This window comes from Brassica oleracea, chromosome C2 (genome assembly GCF_000695525.1).
Source record: "Brassica oleracea var. oleracea cultivar TO1000 chromosome C2, BOL, whole genome shotgun sequence".
NCBI classification, from domain to species: Eukaryota; Viridiplantae; Streptophyta; class Magnoliopsida; order Brassicales; family Brassicaceae; genus Brassica; species Brassica oleracea.
In genome coordinates this window covers 32,237,026-32,257,206 of record NC_027749.1, presented here as the reverse complement: position 1 = coordinate 32,257,206, position 20,181 = coordinate 32,237,026, and the positions used below count along the sequence as shown (strand labels likewise).

The 20,181-nt window shown below is 35.2% G+C and overlaps 1 pseudogene; it reads right to left on the bottom strand.

Moving 5' to 3' along the window:
- Positions 1 to 7,595: 7,595 nt before the first annotated feature.
- On the bottom strand, positions 7,596 to 10,702 carry LOC106322618 (annotated as a pseudogene).
- Between the last annotated feature and the right edge of the window lie 9,479 nt (positions 10,703 to 20,181).

The window sequence follows — 20,181 nt, the reverse complement described above, 5'->3', positions numbered from 1 at the left end:
ACATTTTTCGGCTAAGAAACGGCTCTTAGACCATGATTATCCCTGAAACCCACTAAGAGTTTCTTAAATTTTTTTTTTTCCAATTAAAATTTTTTTTCTTAAATGCACCAATCGCGAACCGCCAGGTGTCGGTGGAGCCCGCAAACAGTGCAAAAAAACCACCACAATCGGTCTTTATCTCACGCCTTTTGGGACAGATTTTTAAGTTTTTTGTGGGGCCCAGGGGTTAAGAAACCCTTTACGATTCCCCGATATTCATGCATGATTATTGAGGGGTTCTTAAGGTGGGGCTCTTATATTCCGCTAAGAACCCCACCCTAAGAACCCCTCAATAATCATGCTCTTATATCTCTTATTTAAGATACAGTTCTTAACTTTTCTTAGTTAAAATCTAAAAAAAGTTAAGAACCGTCTGTTATCCGAAGTTAAGAACCCTAAGAGACTGGTGTTAATGATGGTGTTAAAAGGGTTCTCATATTTATTTCTTTTTTAAAAGGGTTCTCATATTTTTTTCTTTTTTTTCTTTTTTTTTTATGGAAACTACAAAGCATGAGTAATTAAAAAAGGGAGAATTAGAAGATTGGGCAACTTTTAAGTTTGAATTAGAAATTTGGTCAAGCCCAAGTTTTAATTAGGTTGTTGGGCAACCTAGTAGGAGAGAGAAGAAAAAGTGGACAATTTTAACCTTTTTGCCCAACAATCTCGAGCTGGAAATCGTGGGACCAGGCTGTCTTTTGCCCACAAAAATTTGCCTCACGAAGACCGACACACGCGCGCCGGATGTGCGTGTAATAGACGAATTGAATATTATATTATTTTAATTTCAGAACGAAACATGCTTTTGGGCTTCGTTTTTGGGCGAACAGTCTTTCCGGGAAAGTCGGCGTGGTGACAATAAATTCCGGTTCGGTGGATGCAGCTTCGTCTTGTTCAGTGGATGCAGCTTCTTCTTGGTCGGTGGATGCAGGTTCCTCTAGTTCGGACTCCATGCTAATTACTGAAATACAATGACCAAATCCAGACATTTACCCAACGCTTTATTTTTAAAAACTTTTTCCAAAGAATTTCACAGCGAAGCTTAGCAAAAGGAGATACCTGCATAACGAAACGCAGTTTTGCCTAGTCGGGGAATTTTCTTGGGATTTGCTTCTCTATCACTGGCGGATTGACTACGAGTCACCCTCCTCGAGGGCGTTACGCTGGAGGGGGATACCATGCCGATCTGGGTACAGTCGAGAGTGGTTCTTATGTGGGATTCTTCTTATGTTTGGTTCTCAATTGCAGCTGTTTAGAGGTGGTTCTGGTATATTTTGATATTAGAGATGTTTTGGTTTTTCTAATTTCCTTCTTTTTTATTCTTTTATTAGGTTTTTTTTTTATTTTTAAATAAAAAATCAAGAGGTGGCACGGTCGTAATATCAAGAACCACGCGCCCTCTGTCGACATTTCTCAAGTCTGGAAAAGGTGATTTGTCCAATTTGATAATTTAAACTTGAGGTCGCCCAACTCCATAATATTAAACTTGCAATTTGCCCAATTTGCCAATTTTTTCATTAAAAAACAGGAAAGTAAGCTAAAAACTAAAAGTCCACCAAAAGCCCAATAAGTAGAGTTCAAGGTCGGGATTGATCCCAGATATGGATTGATTGATTCTCACCATTTTACACCACAAGTCAATCCAATACTATTTTGCTCTAAATTTCTGTCCAATAGCGTGTTTTCCCAACATACCTTGAAAAAATGAAATAAAAATGCAGAACACCGAAAGACTCCGAGAAAACCAAAATACCTTGAAAAATCAATCAATCTCAACAAACAACCGGGTTAAAAACCTAAAATGAAAACAGAACACATCAAAGGGCTTGCAGATGATGGTGGTGATAACGAAGAGGATGAAGTTGACGAAAATCGCGTAGGAGAGGAATAAAAATGGATTAGGCGTGCAATAAAAAAACCGAAGCACTCGTTCATGGAATAAAGTGAATTAATAATCAATTCGGTTGGCCATTATTTCCTTTCTTAGGCCATGTTCGTTTTTTATGTTAGATGTTCATCACGAAGTAAAACTCAAATGTTGTTCGTTTGTACACTATTGTATTTTAGGGTGTGACTGACTATTGTATTTTAGGATGTTACTGGTGACTCTGGGAACGAGGAAGAACACTATGTTTCTTAATATTCCTAAACTTTTTACCATTCATAAAAAATATGTTTTTTTTTATTCCTTTGTTTGTAGAGAATTATAGAACAAATAAATTCTTCATTAATTTTGATAAGGAACCATCATTCCTCATCATTCCTAAAATTTTATTCCTACTCATTCTTTTCATATACGTTCCTATTGTTCCTATGATGGTTACGAATCTGATATACTCTTGATCCAAAAATTATATTCTCATATATTCATCTCTAAAAATTATATTCTCATATGCTCATCTCTTTTAATTCTTTTCTTTTTCATTTATTTTTAATTCGAAAAATAAGTAGAAGTCCAATTGATCATTTATGAATTCACTTATTTACGGAACATACCATTTAACCTAATTCAACTTCATTCTCCTAAATTATAGATCCACTTTTCTTTTTCTCATTCTCTTTCAACTTCATCCTCTTCTTCTTCTTTCTCCTCCTCTTTATTTTTCTTTTCCTCTGCCTATTTCTCTTCCTCTGGTTATGCTTCTTCTTCGTGCTCTTCTTTTGTTTTCTCTTCATCTTCCTTCTCTGCCACCTTTTTTTCCTCCTTCATCTCCGCTTCTTCCTCCTTCTCCTCCTCTGCATCATCTTCTTTCTTATCTGCATATTCTTCCATCTATTCTTTCCGTCATCTTCGATCTGCTTTTTTGTATTTTCGATTTTTAGGATCCAGAAAAACAAATATCAAAATAGAACACGAAAGTAAAACTACAAACGCAGAAAAACAGTTTTACCAAGTTATACTAGCGTGTAACTTGGTAAAACTTTATAACTAGGTTATAGTTTTACCAAGTTGTACCTTGACAAATGTACAACTTGGTAAAACTAAAACCTAGTTATACCATCTTCGAGGTATAACTTGGTAAAACTAAGACATAGTTATACCAAGTTTGTACTTCGGCAATGGCGTAACATGGTTCAATTTGGTTTTTAGTTTTACTAAAATTCAAAAATTTTGAATTTTATACCTAAAATTCAAAAATTTTGAATTTTATACCTAAAATTCAAAATTTAAATTTTCAATTGAAGAGGGAAAACTTAAGGGCAAAATTGGAAATTTTTTATTTCATTAAAAGTAGAGAGTATGTTAGAATTTGTAAGAGTATGCCAGAATAAATTTTACCTCATTAAAAATATCTGAGATTATGACTTGATGTTTACCGGTCACACCCTTAGTGTACATGTTCATTCATAATTACCCATTATTAGCATCCAAAATTATCCATAATTATCTAATAAAATCTAGTTTTCCTGAAAGAAAAGTGATTTCTGTTTTTTTTTTCTAAATATATAAAATATCGTTTTTCGTAAAAAAATCATGCTTTTCGCATAAATTTAAACCATCTTTTCTTGTCAAAAATGTAAATAATGCTTTCTCACCAAAAACAATAATCCTTTTTCACGAAAGATAACATAACATAAAATCATATTTTGCGGAAAACTTTAAATTATGTTCTCTTCAAAAACGTAAATAGTGTTTCCCGTCAATAAACAAAAAAATGACTAGTTTCTCTAAATAATAAAAATATTTTTTATCATAAAATAGCATAAAAATGAGCAAATGACTGAAACACCATCTAATAAAGTATAAAAATAAATTAACATAGTAAATAATACATTTAATATAAATATTTATAAAATATTTATCAAAAAAAGATATTATCTTTCTTAGTTTTATGTCCTAAACCTAAATATTAGACCATAAATCTAATCTCTAGCTAGTCGTCACTCTTGAAAAACTAAAACCCTAATTTCTTAAAGTTCTCTTTTTATCTTTCAACGATTGTAATTTTTAATTATTTTAATTATTTTGCAAAAACAAAATTAGTTCTATCATATTATATTTCTCTAAACTAATTACTATATATATAAAGTAGAAAACCTATAAATTAGTACTTGATAAATTAATAATCACGGTAAATTAATAATTTATTCCGGTCCCAAGTTGGACCGGTGTAAAATATGACATAACTTGATAAAATAATAAGATAATAATATTTAGAAAATTCCTAGTTAAATATATGGTCCCATTGAAATCATCTATCTATCGATACTACTATATATTTACGAAGTAATTTTTCGCATCCTCTCACGTTAAAAGTTAGAGTGGTTAATATCGTTTATACCCTTAATAGATTTTTACATATAATTTATTTTACAATTAAAATCGATTTTATGTTAGATATATTAGATATATATCTTATATTAGATAATTGATAAAAATATAGTTTAGAAAATAAGATAATTCCTATATATATTGTGTTGTTATCTAGATATCGTTTATACCATTAATGGATTTTTCAATATAATTTATTTTTATTTAAAAATGAATTTTATGTTAGATATATTTTATTTATATCGTATGATAGATAATTAATAAAAATAATTTAAAAAATAAGATAATTCCTATATATATTGTGTTGTTATCTAGAAATAATATTTTTCTTTTATAAAATTTAAAATTAAGATATAAAATCATTTATAATTAAATATAATCAAACAAAATATTTGTATAAATATTTTTTCTAAAATAGTTTTAATGTGTAATTTTCGCAACAAAGCTCTCACAGAGTTAGAGCGATTAATATCGTTTAGACCTTTATCTTGTGTTGTTATCTAGAAATAATATTTTTCTATTATAAAAGTAGAATAGTTTATAATTAAAAAAATAAAACAAAAACATTTATATAAAGATATTTTCTAAAATATATCTAATGTGTGATTTTTCGCAAGAGAGCTCTTACATTTAAAGTTAGAGCGGTTAATATCGTTTATACTATTAATGAATTTTAACATATAATTTATTTAATAATTAAAAGATGAATTTAATGTTAAATATATTAAATTTGTATTCTATATTAGATAACTGATAAAATACGATATTTTCAAAAATAAGATAATTCCTATATATATTATGTTGTTATCTAGAAATATTATATTAACCGAAAATATAAGAAGCGTGTATTCTTTCCTTAAATAAAAGCTACGAAATTACCTAATATGAAGAAACCTTGTATGTTATATTTTCTTATATGTTATATATTTTTTTTAAAAAAGACTTTAAATTATAAAAATGTAAGTTTTACTTAAACATACGACTAAAAACATTAAAATGACAAGTATCGATTCGATGATTGATCTGGAACCTTTCAAAACCATATGGAAGATAAATGTCAAAATAAATTCAACTGTGGAAACATTACTGTTCACTTTTTTCAAGAATGTGTTCGGTGGTTTTTCTGTCATAATTAGTTTAATGTCCAATCCGATCAACCCATGATATATTAACTATAGTTTAATTCCACATTTTTTAAATAAAAATTGATCCGGTACATCGGAAAGAAATTATATAATAACAACAAAAAACATTGTATATGTATAAATAAAATGATCAAATATACGAAAAAATTATCGATAATATATACAAATAAACTCACCCTGCTCAAGGCACATGTCTTATCCTAGTAATAAGTATAGTAAAAAATTACAGTTTATATAAATTTATATATAGATAAATAAAACACTTTATTGTTTATTAATCTTCAAAATGAATTATATCTCTAGTTTTTATTTTTTATTTCAACATTTTGGTGTTACTTTATCGAATTACATATAAAACTCATTTGTATACTTCCATATGTATTCAACATACATAAAAAGTATCAAATAATCTCATAAAAATAGATGAAATTCAAATTATGAAGGAAGCTATCATTGAATTAATCTTTATAAATTAATAAATTATCTTTATAACAACATTATTAATTTATAGAGTTTTTACTGTATCTTTTATATACTAAAGCGCAAGTCGCCTGGTGAATCAAATCATGACACGTGGAATTTATTATATTGTTTAAAGAAAAAAAATAAATGCAAAAAAGTAAAAAATTTATCTGTAAGAAACAGTTTCGTTTATTAATTTATTCTGTTTACTTTTAATATAAATAAAATCCTATTATTTCTCATACTACACCACGATCTCCTTACGATTATTGAAACCGCTAATCTTTTCTTATAAAAGATTTTACTCTACGTTATGTAAATTCAAGTTCAATGGCTTCAGTGATTCTCCCTCTATCTGAAAGTCAATTCATAGTTCAAAAAAGAAGAAGTCAATTCTATATCTTGCTAAACATTTGCACATCAATAGCATCTGAGAGAGAAAAAGATGAGTGCAAATTTTCATATGGCAAAACTTCCTGCAAAGTGGAAAATCATGGTTAGTGAGATGAAAAACAACCGACTCTTAATGACTCAAATCATAGCTTGCTTTTATGTTTTATTTGAACCTTTTTCTTTAACCTATTCATAATTTTCTCTTTTTTTTTGTTCTTTTAGATACTGGCAAAATCTACGTACTTCTATGCAGTAAAAGGTAAACCTAATGAATTAGGTCAATTTTGTTTTAAAGTGGACTATATTAATTTTCAATTTGCTGAAATATGATTATTTGTTGTAGTGGTAATAGTTCAAGGAAGGAAAGTAAGAAGCTCATTTTAAAACTTAACAGAACACTTACAAGCCCCATAACAACTTGAGAAGCACCCCACGAAAAATGAAAACATGGTGACATGGTGATAACAACAAGGTACAAAATGGGGTTTAAGTGGTAGACGATACGAGGACTCATGTCTACTTCTAGATCAAGATATCGTAACCTTAGATTGGTCTTTCTTATTTTTGTATTGTGATACTATTCTTTGGATTAAAATATGTAGATTTTCTTAGAAAAAAAAGGATTAACATAGCACTAAAAATAAAAGAAAAATGAAATATATATATAAGAGAAGAGCTAAAAGTTATCCACAAAAGTAAAATTAATATTTTTAATTTTACTTGTGCTAGATATATGCCTTTCCTCAGATTTCGTATTTAATGATTTTGGATTAAGTGATCACTATTGACATGTATTTTGGATCCATATTAGGCAGTTATATGTGCTAGATATATGCTTTCCCTCAAATTTCATATGTATTGATTTTGGACAAAGCGATCAGTATTGACGTGTATTTTGGATCTATTGGGCAGTTATAAAATATAAATATCAATTTTTTAAAAAAATCTACCAATAACTTTAAAATAAAATTTATCTTCATTGTAAATTTTATATATATATATATGTTATATAACTAAAAATATTAAAAAAAAATAAGGCCCGTGCTATGCACGGGAGTAATACTAGTATATATTATTTTAAAATAAATAAAACCTAATAACAACATACTAACATAGAATTAGTGTATCCTCCCACAAGTAACCGTAAAATTATAGGATTTTTTTCGGTCAGATCTTTTAGGATTATTTTCGGGTTATCCTAATAGTTTGTAGTTTTTCTTGGAGGTAACCCTGTCGCAGAATAGAAGAAGCCTTGCACCAAATCCTTCATTGCGAGGAGACACCAGTAATGGAAAACATATGATTATGGCTGTGTTATTTTCACCTTAAGAAATGAGATAATGGTACATAAATAATCCAATCTCGAATCTATAGAAAGATTTAAACTTTTATTCGTATAGAAAAGCTGGCTTAGAGCACAAGATGTGAAAGCTTATGAGGAAAGAGAAAGACAAGTCAACAATTATACAGTGGGCACCTGCGGCTAAAGTCGTCTTGTGCCACCAACTTGTATCTCTATCCATCTACTTCCCTAGGCTACTGGGCTCTGTTTCGGTGATGGACAAGCATAAGAGACATTTGTTAACAAAGACACAACAAGGAGATAGTACAGAGAAATCTATTGACAATTGATATAGCAACGTTTTTGTATTATTGTATAGATAAAGCTTTACCTTAACATAACTAAACGGTTTATCAGATGTTAAGTTGAAACCCTGTTCCATTCCATACCCGAAACCTTAAACATACGGTTGAGAGTTTCAAACCTTTAGACATATAGTTTTACTCTGGTTTCTTGGTGGTCTCAGGATTGTTGTCAACATTTGTGTCATTAGTCGTCTTAAAGGATTCGTTTTCTTTCGCTTTCTTCTCAGCTTCACGAGGACTGGTCAAATCCTTCTCAACGTCCTCACTCTCTGTGCCTTGTGCAGGTTTTTCAGAGTCTATAGTCAGAGTTGATACCTCATCCCTTGATGCATACCAGGAATGGCCACAGGCAATACACTCCAGCTAGAAACATAAAACAAAAATCAGAATGTGATTATTAATATTAATGGATATGCACAGTAAGAGAAGAAGATCATGATGTATATATCCGAGAATAGGTAAGGTAATACGGAAAAGCATAAGAACCTGATAGCGATCTCCATGCCCAGCTTGGATGATATCCTCAGGCCAACTTTAATTTGACTGCATCTTGAGCATCTTGCATCAGTCATCTACATCCAAAACCAACACATGATATGGTCAAACGCATTCCCCCAACTGAAATCCAACAAGCTAGTCAGAAATGAGAAAAACCTGCATTTTTTCCGCATCATCAGGCTCATTCTTCTCCGTTTCCTTAGCAGTTAGACCCTCCTGAATCCCATAAATACCAAATCTTTATTCGTTTTAACATGTAAGATGTACTCACTAGTCATTGCGTATTATGACACAGAATAAGATTTAAGTAATGGAGACTGAACGAAAACAGGGAGGGTATCTGTGTGCAAATATGTAACATAACAAGTCCCTAACCTTTAACTCAGTGGGTGACATGCTCAAAATCTTTGCTGGTTCTAACTCGCCATTGAGCAGTCGTCTAGCCAGCAGTGCAGTGTTCTGCAGATAAAACAAAATGAAATTTACCGTTAAACACTTAGAATAAATGCTTAAGTGATGTCTACGGCAAACTGGGGACCTACACAGTCTCTCTAAATTCATAGACCAATTGTTATGAAGAAGACAATCACGTATGTATTGTATTGGTCGGAGAACCAAGAGCAAAAAATAAGGAAAAAAAGTAATGAATGTGGAACCTTGAGATTGAAAACCAGTGCCCTCATCCTTTGATTGTATTTGTGGTAATCCGATGCAAGAGAAACATGTAGAGCCAGCTAAAGAGCACACACCGGAGGAACAGCAGCATCTGGCCAGAGAAAGCTCTCATCCTGTCAAACAAAAGGGTTATTCCAGTAACTACTGAACTCGGTATGAAAGATCAAAAAGTTAGAAACGTTCAGTTAAGAGTTAAGACCTTTAATGGATTCTCGTGAGCTCCATTTTCAGTCTTTGCATCTTTCTCACCCTGTTCAAGATCTGAAGCCACCTTTGCTTCATCGGCAGCTTGTTTGTTCTCAGCGGTGTAGCAAATGTTCTGGACTGCTTCCAGAAGCTTTGCCAAACACTTGTCACGATGAGCATCACCTGTTAGTGAGTTAAACTTCTGTAAGATGGAATGATACTCCGAGGAAATAGCGCTTCCAGGGGTCTCAGGTTTAAGAAACGCATCTTCCTCCTTTCTAACATCAACAGGAGGTATGTTAACTTTCCGGGAAGATCTTTTAGCCTTCAACAGAGTCTCTAGATCAGCATGCACTTCCTCAGGTTCAAGGTCAGGAAGATCACCCAATCGCGACATGGACTTCTCAACAAGGAGGTCAATTTCATGTTGTTTTGTATCCTCGTAATCCTTATCGGTCAGCTTCCAGAGCTTCTTTTCGACAGTATCATACACCTTTCGCACGACAAAACCAGGGTTAACTTTGCGTTTAGGAAGCTGCTTATGGGCTGGGACAAAGTAGACCACGCATCTGTGCATCACGGACTCAGCTGGCACCTCATCACGATGGAAAATGTAGAAAAGTTCTCGTGTATCACTAGATTGCCAGTTTCCACCACCCTTTTTCTCCGCTTCTTCAGGGCGATAAAACCACTGTCCCAGAATCATCATGCTTCCATATTTTGTTTGAGTAATATCCTGCCAAAGAAAGAAAAAAGAAGCAAGTCTTACTTCAAACCGGATGGTATAGCACGGAAGAACTGGTAAAGCATACACAAAATCTAGCAAGCGCAACAGTACCTAGATAATGGCAACATATGGCTTTTGGCTTTTGTCTTCTGGGACCAACAGCACCGGATCCTCCTGTCAGACAGAGTGGAAACAAATGGTCTCTTAGGTCTCAAGCAAGCACAGAATCAAAGTTCACAACTTTCAATTCCAAACCTAAAGAGTTCATCAGGAGAAAACAAATCCCTAAATTAACTCGAAAACCTAAAAGCTCACCAGATTGTATTTGTTGCCGTCGTACTCGAATTGCAGGAAATGGGTTCTTCTCCATTTGCCTTTACCCGTAACCTTAACCGATTCACCAACCGGGCTCGCGTCATCGGGCTTCTCTTCTTCTTCTTCCTCCGTTTCCTTCTCCTCTTCGAAATCTTCGTACAGCTTCACCGTCTTACGCTTCCCCTCCTCAGGGCTCCTCGACTTCCCTCCCTTGGACCTTGTTGCCCGTACATCCTCTTCTTCGTCACTCGACACTTGTGCGAATCGCCGTGACAACACCATCTCTCTCGATCAATTTACGAATTTTGCTTTTTGTGATCGCTCCAAACTATTCATCGACTCTTTTAATCATATAATATAATGAGTCACTTTTCTCATCCTGAGCCGCCACGTCAGCACGTAAGTAAGTTCCACCTGTGATTCGAACCTGGGTATACTTTATACATTGATGGTCGAAACTAATATATGTTTATGAAGGTCGGAAACCTTTTCTTACAAGTGTATTATGAGTTTCATTTTTAAATGAGGTTCATCACGTTATATGAAAAAATCAACAATTATAGTTTTTCCATATTGTAAACTGTCTTCGTTTAACATGAGTTAAGGTTCTTTTCATCATTGTCTTAGACAAGTCTGAGTTACAGAGTTAAGTTGTGTGTCTGTTCGTAATCTATTTTTTGCACCGGTGAACTCTTCATCTCCCCATCTTAAATTGTTTGATCTTAAATGTTCCTGATTTGTAGCATTTCTGTAAACCATATATATATGATTCTCATCTTTAATGAATCCAATCTGCATCTCCACAAAACTCATTGATTCATCTTAACTTTAACGATATTCTAGAAAATGTCTCTCTGCCTCTCCAGTTCCTCAAACCGGCGTTCCCGGCATCCGTCACTCAACCTTCGAGTCTCTCCGTGTTGGTCGTAGTAGTCAGAGCATAGCCTCTAACCTCCTCGCTTATGGGATGCTCTGAACTTCAAGAAAGACACTGAGTTTATAGGAATCACGGTTCTCTTTCTTGATGAAAAGGTAAGTTAATCTTCGATTTATCACACTTATTTAATATAATTGTTTTTAATTGATTTTCTGATTCTTTGTTAAATAATATTATTTGCAGATTCCGTGATTCATGGGTTTATTTCCGCCGGACGTGCTAATCTTTACATGCCATCTTTGTAAGCCGGTTTCATTGTGAAAGTCAATCGTTTTGAAGTTGCTATGTGATCAAGCATGTACAAGATAATTGATTATTCATTCCTCATTCGTTTCATCTCACCAACTATTATTGATGAAGTCATCATGGGTGCTCCTGAGATCAATCTCCAATCATAATTAGACTGTTTGAGAATTTCCAAGTGATTGCGAACACAAACCTAGAACTCTCATGTATATTATCATATTGCATTTGGGTTTATAATATGTTTCGTTATCATAACTGATATTTAAACTCGAAGATGTGGTTGGGAAAATCCGTTCTGTCCAGGGCTCTGACCTCACCAAAGAAACAACTCGAGTCGTTATCCGTCTCCTCATTGATCCGTAAGAAACAAACAACACACAATTTCCTTTATATTATTATCTCTATTGTGCTAACATCAATAATCATAATATTTTCTACCCAAATTCTATGGTCGTCTATTTATCTCCCTTACTTATCAAATTAATTGTACACAAACCTATATTTTACAGCTTAAAAGAAACCACAACAACCCAAACAATCAAAACACTAAAGACTAGAATTCCAAAAAAGACGAATCATTAATGATCACCCCTCTTTTTTGTCTAATCTTAGAAATAAATTTCAAAACAAATATACCAAACCAATCACCTCAACTAAAACTCAACGACACATACATCGAGTCAGTTAAACAAATATAAACTACACGGCCATCTATTTAACAATTTACAAACTTATTTTTGCAACGATACATACATAGAGTCAGCTAAACAAATACAAACTACACGGCCAATTATTTAACAATTTACAAACTTACTTTCACAACCTCTTGTCTTATAAAAATAGCTTACATGCCCAATGTCAACAGACCAATGCTATTGTCTTCTTATGAGATATACATAAATTCGTTTAAAACTCATTAAAGCCCAAATACTCAGAATTGTCACTCATTTTATAGTTATTTCTACAAGTCTTCATGTATTTGTTTTAAAGGTCCAGTAAGAGCAACAAGTTTAAAAATAAAATAAAAACATATAACAAACATATAAGGATAGTAATAAGGTTAATAAAAATTATTACTTACACATAACTTACACAACTAAACTGGAGAAAAAAATATCTAGAAACAAAAGGTACTCTCAACAACTTTAATATAATTTATATACTCTCAACAGTACAAGAAACAAATTAAAAAGACAAACAAACAATAAGTCTCAGTGACACAGTAAACAACAACACGAACTATATCAATCACATTACTAACACAGTTTAGTCCTTCATAAGTGGAGAACAATGCATACACAGTTCATCATCACAACTCTAACCCTATAACAATAAAAAAACTTGAAAAAAAACTCAAAACGCAAAATTCACAACTACAATAACCCTAGTAAATATTGAGATGAAACAAGAATTCTGTACACAACTCCGCGCGCGGGGGCAATGCCCCTAGTGATAATAATATACGTACTCTCTCCTCTTTTCTTAGTCGGCAATCAAGTAAGCCCAATGGGCGCGCATAGACAAGTACAAGAAGATATATGGACTGCTTTATTAGCCCAATAATCCATTTCACTACAAATTAAGATAAGAATAACTGATGGATGAGATTGGTCATGAAATTCTTGGCCCATATATCAGCGGCTCTACCGGTATTAGATCACGAGGATCCGGTTTGAGATGGGTTAGTCCGTATGTAATATAGACGGGGTTAGCGGATGACCTGCACCAATTCAGATCGACCATACAAATTAAGATTGGTCCATTTCTTGTTTGTTTTTGAATGTTATCATTGCTCTTCTTTTTCGTTTAGATAATTAATTTAATGTGTTTTCTTTGTCTTTTTATTGTTTATGTTAACTAGGGGCGGAGCCATCGTTGACGGAGTTGTTGCTCTATCTCAATGTGTGCAAGTGAGATACCATATTTGTGAAGTTTGCATTTTGATGTGATCACTGATTTACTTACACGCTTGCGTACGGTTCATTTGTATTCACAAGCATCTCTCAAGCTCACTACCAAAAAATCAACGCAACCCATCTTAAAAGTCACTACCATAACACAAAGACAAAGCATCCAAAACACCATAACCTATATCATTACAACAATAAGCTTTCGATCTCTCTCATGGCCTCAACTTCATCCATGGACACTCTAAGAGCTCATACACCCATCCAAGGTTGTGGGTTTGAGGCTAGAGAAAGATAGTAAGGAGATACGTTGGTCAGAGCCATGGTGAGAGATGGCACGAGCAAGGAGAGCTTCAGAGAGATGAAAAATTAGGGATTTAAGAAGATGGATTGAGACTTTTTCATGTTTAGATTAGGGGTTTTCAGAAAATTAATTAGTGTTAAAAAGGCTTGGTCAACATTTGTTCAAGAGTTTTTAGTGTTTGATTAAGAGTTCATGAATTAAATGATGTGTTTTGAAGTTAAAAGTTTTTTTTGGCTTATTTTTGAAAGTTCAGAATTTAAAAGTTAATTTTTACTTATTTGCAGTGCCACCTTATTCGACTTTGTATAATGGTTTTTTATTTTATTTTTACTTCGGTCCAATTTACATTGCCATTCATCCAAGCGCATATTTTTCCTTGAGTTTTTTTTCCATTTTTGTTGTCTCATTTTATTTTATGATTCTGCAAATCTAAAAATTCCTAAATTATGCCTAGTGATACTAAAACTTACTTCACATTGAAGCTTAGTGATATTAAATGGTTAATTCTTAGTTTATGTTTATACTAAATTCGTAAATGGGTAGTAATGCAGATTGTATGTAATCAATATTTTTACACATTTATTTTGTTTTAAAGTCCATCAATATACCTCTGGAATATATGCTCTACTATTCCGTCGGACAAAGATTGAACCTCCAAAGAGGCAACAAAATATGCCCATGTTATCTTGAAAATGGTATTTCATATCATATGCTTTATTGCATCCTACTATGCGTTTTGTGTGTGTGTTTTTTGACACTTTGATAATCACTTTTATATTTTTTTTCCTAGTAATATTTTTTTTATTTTTTTTTTGGGGTAAAATGTTAAATATTATACATTTTTTTGAGTTTTTTATAGAAGTTACAGAGACATGTAGCGGACAAATTGAAAGCAAGCTAAACAACAACGAAATACAAAACGGAAAACGCAACACCTGATGAATCCCGAAATACCAATGAAGAAGCTGGACAGAGACTTACACCAAGGCCAGCGGAGACTCATCCGGACACAGAAGTAGAGACAATGAGGACTAGCATCAAAGGAAAACCAGGGAGACGAGCCGGTCTTTTGGCCTACCCAAACTCGCCTCCAATAAGTAGCTACTACGATCCAAGCTCCTGAATCTACATCAGACGTACACTGACTCTTCCGGACACATAAGAGATCACAAAGGGGACTAGCATCAATGAAACCCATGAGATACGAGTCTAAGGCAAGCCCAACCCGACTCAAAAAAATAGCTACTACAACCCATAGATCCAGAACTACATCAGACGGAGCGTACGCAAGGAGCATCAACACTGAACAACAATGTTGCTTTGCCCATAGGGACCACCAAAGCCAGGACACCAGGAATGCTCTTATTTGGATTGGAGGAAGAAGCTAACCCGCCACAATACTGTTTAAATTGTGTAAAAAAGTAGTGAGTCTCATAAAGTCATAAGTCATAACTGTTTCATTATCTTCTTTCTCCATCTATGGTGTCCTGCAAACATATAATTCAAAACAATAAATTAACCGATGCATGTAGAACAGATCATGCTCACACTCTTGCAAGTTGTTTTCTTGCAACAGTATTGCTTTAAATTTTGGTGGTTCTGCCACGGGTTGGGCAAAGGTAAAGCTCAACTCTTGAAACCGGTTCAACGAAACCCACTCTCTCATCTTTAGAGTATGAATCTACCACCTGCATAATTGAAATACCCACATTTCACAAAACTGTTACCACTGAAGACAATAACATATCCAGTAAAGAATACTGATGTTGCTATATACTATGGAAACTTAGGTGTAACGCCCCGACCGCCCACAGCTAATGGGCCACCCACGTCCGCTCTCTCGGCCCGTGGGCCCATCCCGTTCCAGCGATCGGTCCGTTAATTTTTCTAAAGGCTCGAAATCATTGTTTACTGACCCTGCAATCACCACCCGACCTTTCCCCGTGCTTTGGCCTCACTCACACGGTATCGTGAATCACTTCCCGATAGGTCACCCATCCTTCCACTACTCCAGCTCAAGCACGCTTAACTCTGGAGTTCTAAACGGATGTGTGACGGAAAAGGTAAGTCAACTTTGGTGACATAGGTAGCCAAATCAATTCTCTTAAGCTTTTTTCACATATCACAACTCGGGATGTTACAATTCACCCCCTCTCAAAGAACACAACGTCCTCGTTGCGCCCCACGACAGGTCTCAAGATGCCTCTCAGGTCAGAACTGAGAGGGTTAACCAGCTCTGATACCACTTGTAACGCCCCGACAGCCCACAGCTAATGGGCCACCCACGCCCGCTCTCTCGGCCCGTGGGCCCATCCCGTTCCAGCGATTGGTCCGTTAATTTTTCTAAAGGCTCGAAATCATTGTTTACTGACCCTCACCACCCGACCTTTCCCCATGCTTTGGCCTCACTCACACGGTATCGTGAATCACTTTCCAATAGGTTACTCATCCTTCCACTACTCCAGCTCAAGCACGCTTAACTCTGTTGTTCTAAACGGAAGTGTGACGGAAAAGGTAAGTCAACTTTGGTGATATAGGTAGCCAAATCAATTCTCTTAAACTTTTTTCACATATCACAACTCGGGATGTTACAGTTTACGTGTCCAAGTCGCTGATGCCAAACCATATCACTAGCTGCACACTGATGATTTGAGAAGTAGGCCACAAACTCTTTCCTCTCCAGCACATACAAGCCTTTATTTCGTGGTCCCTTTGTCACCACCTTCTGAGTATCGAGGTCAATCACATAGACAGCATTAGAGTCAAAGAAAACCCCACAGGGGTAATCACCACACAATTCCGATACAAATAAGAGTGACTTCTGCATTGATGGACATATAAGTACATCATTGAGAGGAAGACTACCTGTATCAGTGGTGAGAGTAGTGGAACCAACATGAGTGATAGGGAGGAAGTTGCCATCATCCACCATAATATGCTCAGGACCATTGTAAGGAGTAGCATTTGGCATCTGAGAAGTGGAGGAGATCATGTGAGCAGAGGCACCAAAGTCAGCTATCCATTCTCTATCGCTAGTCTGAGACTGGAAAGGCTGACAGGGGGTGAGGCACATCATCACTTTGAGGCAGGTCCATTCTTCAAAACGTGGGTTTGGGGTTTGCACAGGAGCATCGTTGACGATTGTTGTCACCTGCTCCAATGGTGGAGGAATCTGACCGTTGACGAAACCTAGAAGCTTTGGGCTCATGAGAAGCGACTCCATTTGAGTCTTCCATAGAAGATAGTTGTTTTCACTCAGTTTGATGGTAACAGAACTGGAGACATAAACACTAGTGGGAAAAGCGTATGGATTGGGTTGCTCAGCCATTACAGCACCTGTTAGGGTTTATATAAGCTCTGATACCATGTCAGTTAAAGAGAAACATAGAACTTTGACTGAAACTTCTTTCTTATTTAACTGGCTTAACGTTTTGTTTACACACTTTCATCTATATATACAACTTCTAAGATTAAACCTAGTTCCCTCAATGATGGACCACTTAACACGTGTCACACAGCTACACAAACTGCTCGCATGATATCATAACGGCTAGATATAGCTATGCCACAGCTCGTTCCAGCTGGTGTGTTTGTCTTCTTGATATGTTCCTTGTGTTGTACGATCTTGCCATTACCTTGTCTCAGAGTTTGTCGATGGGCCACCATTCTTCTTTCTTCATTCATTGGGCCAGGAGATGTTTGATCGAGACCCATCATGTGTTGTATACTTTGAATAATCATTCACCAGTGATTTCCTTTGATCATCCACTTATCTCTCTGAAATATCATAGGTTGAGCAACTTCATCATCTTCTGACATTTTACTTTCAGCTAGCTCACATATAAATATAAACAATGACAATACAAGGAAGATATATATGAAGCTAGGTTACTTTCAAATATTTCAAGTCGAGGAACATGGAAGGCTAATTTGACTTAGAACGATTCAAAATCAACTCTTAATCTCAAAACCAACTGACATAGACAGGTTTTAGAAAACTTTTCACGGTAACATTATCAAACATTAGAGACAGTTCTTCACAAGAGAAGAAGAAAATAATTTTTAATGCATGACCGATTTAGTGTGAAAAGGAGAGACGAAAAAAATTAATCGCAAGTGAAACCGTGCCGAAAGAGAATCACAAATGGAATCATTGAAAACAAAGAGGAACCACTTTCAGAAAATCCATGTCAGCAATCCTCCATCTTAGTAGGTCCCACAAAATTATTAAAATCGAATAATCGGTTAGCAACTTATTAACTTTGTGCAAAGCAAATATATCCAATCGACATTTCCATCTATTTTAATCTTTTCGTCTTTCCCAAGTTCAAAAATGAAACATATGTTCTCTTACTAATCAGAGGCATTAAATTAGGTCACGTACTTAACCATTATTTCTTGCATTTTCATGTATTCGCCTCCATTTATCCTTTCTCCTCCTCTTCCAATCGACAAATGTTGTTACAACAGAGCATCGATTCTCATATTACCCAGATATGCTCACTTAGGATTGAATCAGCTCTAGGATGTCGTCAACGTTTATACGAGGGTGATTGACATCGATCCAAGCAACGTACCAATACAATCATGTTTGGCAGACGCTCAAGGTTTTGGGTCAAGTCCACTCGCCGTCTCGGATCCATTTGGGGATGTTTTCCAATGCCTTGAGATATTGAAGAAACGAATGACAGATTCTTCAGTGAGAGGTTCTTTTTTAAAAGCAGCCTGATTTCGTAAATATTTGGTAGAGATCCATAGACACCATCAAAATCTCAAAACTTTAATTGAAATTCTATATGGTGATGCAAGTTTTGAAATTTTGTTGAATGTTAATTTCAGGACTCAGGCAGGTGAAGCAGCGATGGATCAGGAGGATAAGATGGTTGTGCCTCCAAGAAAGGAGCCTGAGGTAGAGAAGAAACAAAAACCGGAGCATGAACCTGAGTCAGAGTTCGAGAAGAAAAGGAGAGTAAGAAGAGGAAGCAAAAATCTTTAAAGGAGATAGAGATGGGGAATGCGGCATACAAGGCCTTTGACACACTATCAAGAATTACTCAACCATAGAACTTGATGGTGAAGATATCTCTTTATCACAAATCGTGCTGATGCTCATTGGAGATGACAAAGGTATATTATTTATGTATATGTGTATAGTTTTTATGTATATTAGTCTACAGTTTTTATGATTTGCTTGGTAAGTGGTTGAGTCTAAATTTGATCATGTTTGATTCAGTATTATTAGTGCATTATTGAACAGTTTTTTGTATATTAGTTTATATTGATTTGTTTACGAGATGGCTCAAATGGTTGTTCTGCAGAACACAAAGGTGGATATCAGAAGCTTGGTAAGGAAAACACAAAAAGGAGAGTTCCAAGTGGAAGTGGAGCCGATAAATACTGGCTCAGTGGAGATCTCTGTTGGATCGAGTTCGCTCAACTGGTCTCGACCAAAGAATATTAAGAACAAAACACTTGGAGTTAAGAATGAGTTGAACAACTATAGTGAGGGTTCTGCCTGTTAGAACTATGATGTTTATTGATTAAGATCCACCCAACCGCCCCTCTTAGACTTCACATGTCGAAGTGCTAAGCAAATTACAATCTTCCACAATCAAGGGCAAGCCCAAGACTCTCTAACCCCCGCTATCCTCTCTCACTTGGGTCCTCTTATATACCAAGGCCCAAGTACAATCTCCTTATTCTCTAGTACTCGTAACAGAATATATCCACGTCATCAAACTCTAATGGCCAACACTCTGTTCTTCCTCCTCTCCTCTGTTCTCCCTTTCTCTTCTCTTCCTCACATACCCTCTCTGTAGCATATCAATACCCCCGTTCACGAGTTTCAGCTTGTCCACAAGTGAAAAAGTTGAAAACTGATGTTTCACCTCACTAGCTTTCAACCAAGACATCTCATGATTCGGAAGATTACGCCATTTGATCAACACTTCCAAGTGACCCTCTTCATCATAACGAGTATCCTGAATCTCCTCTGGTTCAATAACCAACTCACCATTATCATTCAACCGAGAAGGTAACTTTGAAACTGCTGCCGTACTCCCAATCACCGGTTTAAGCTGTGATATGTGAAAGACCGGGTGAATGCAAGATGATTCAGGTAACTTCAGACGGTAAGCCACCTGCCCAACTCGCCCAATCACCTCAAATGGACCGTAGTACCTCGCATCTAACTTCTGAAACACACGACGAGCCACAGAATGCTGTCGATACGGCCGCAGTTTCAGATAAACTGAAGCCTCCTTCCAAAATTTGCTGAGAAAGATTCTGTCGCGATCCGAAATAATGGACTTAGGGTAGCCATGTAATCGAATAATCTCTTGAGTAAAGTTGTTTGCCACGTCCACAGTGGTGAAAGGATGGCGTAATGTCAAGAAATGGCCATACTTGCTGAGGCTGTCTACTACCACAA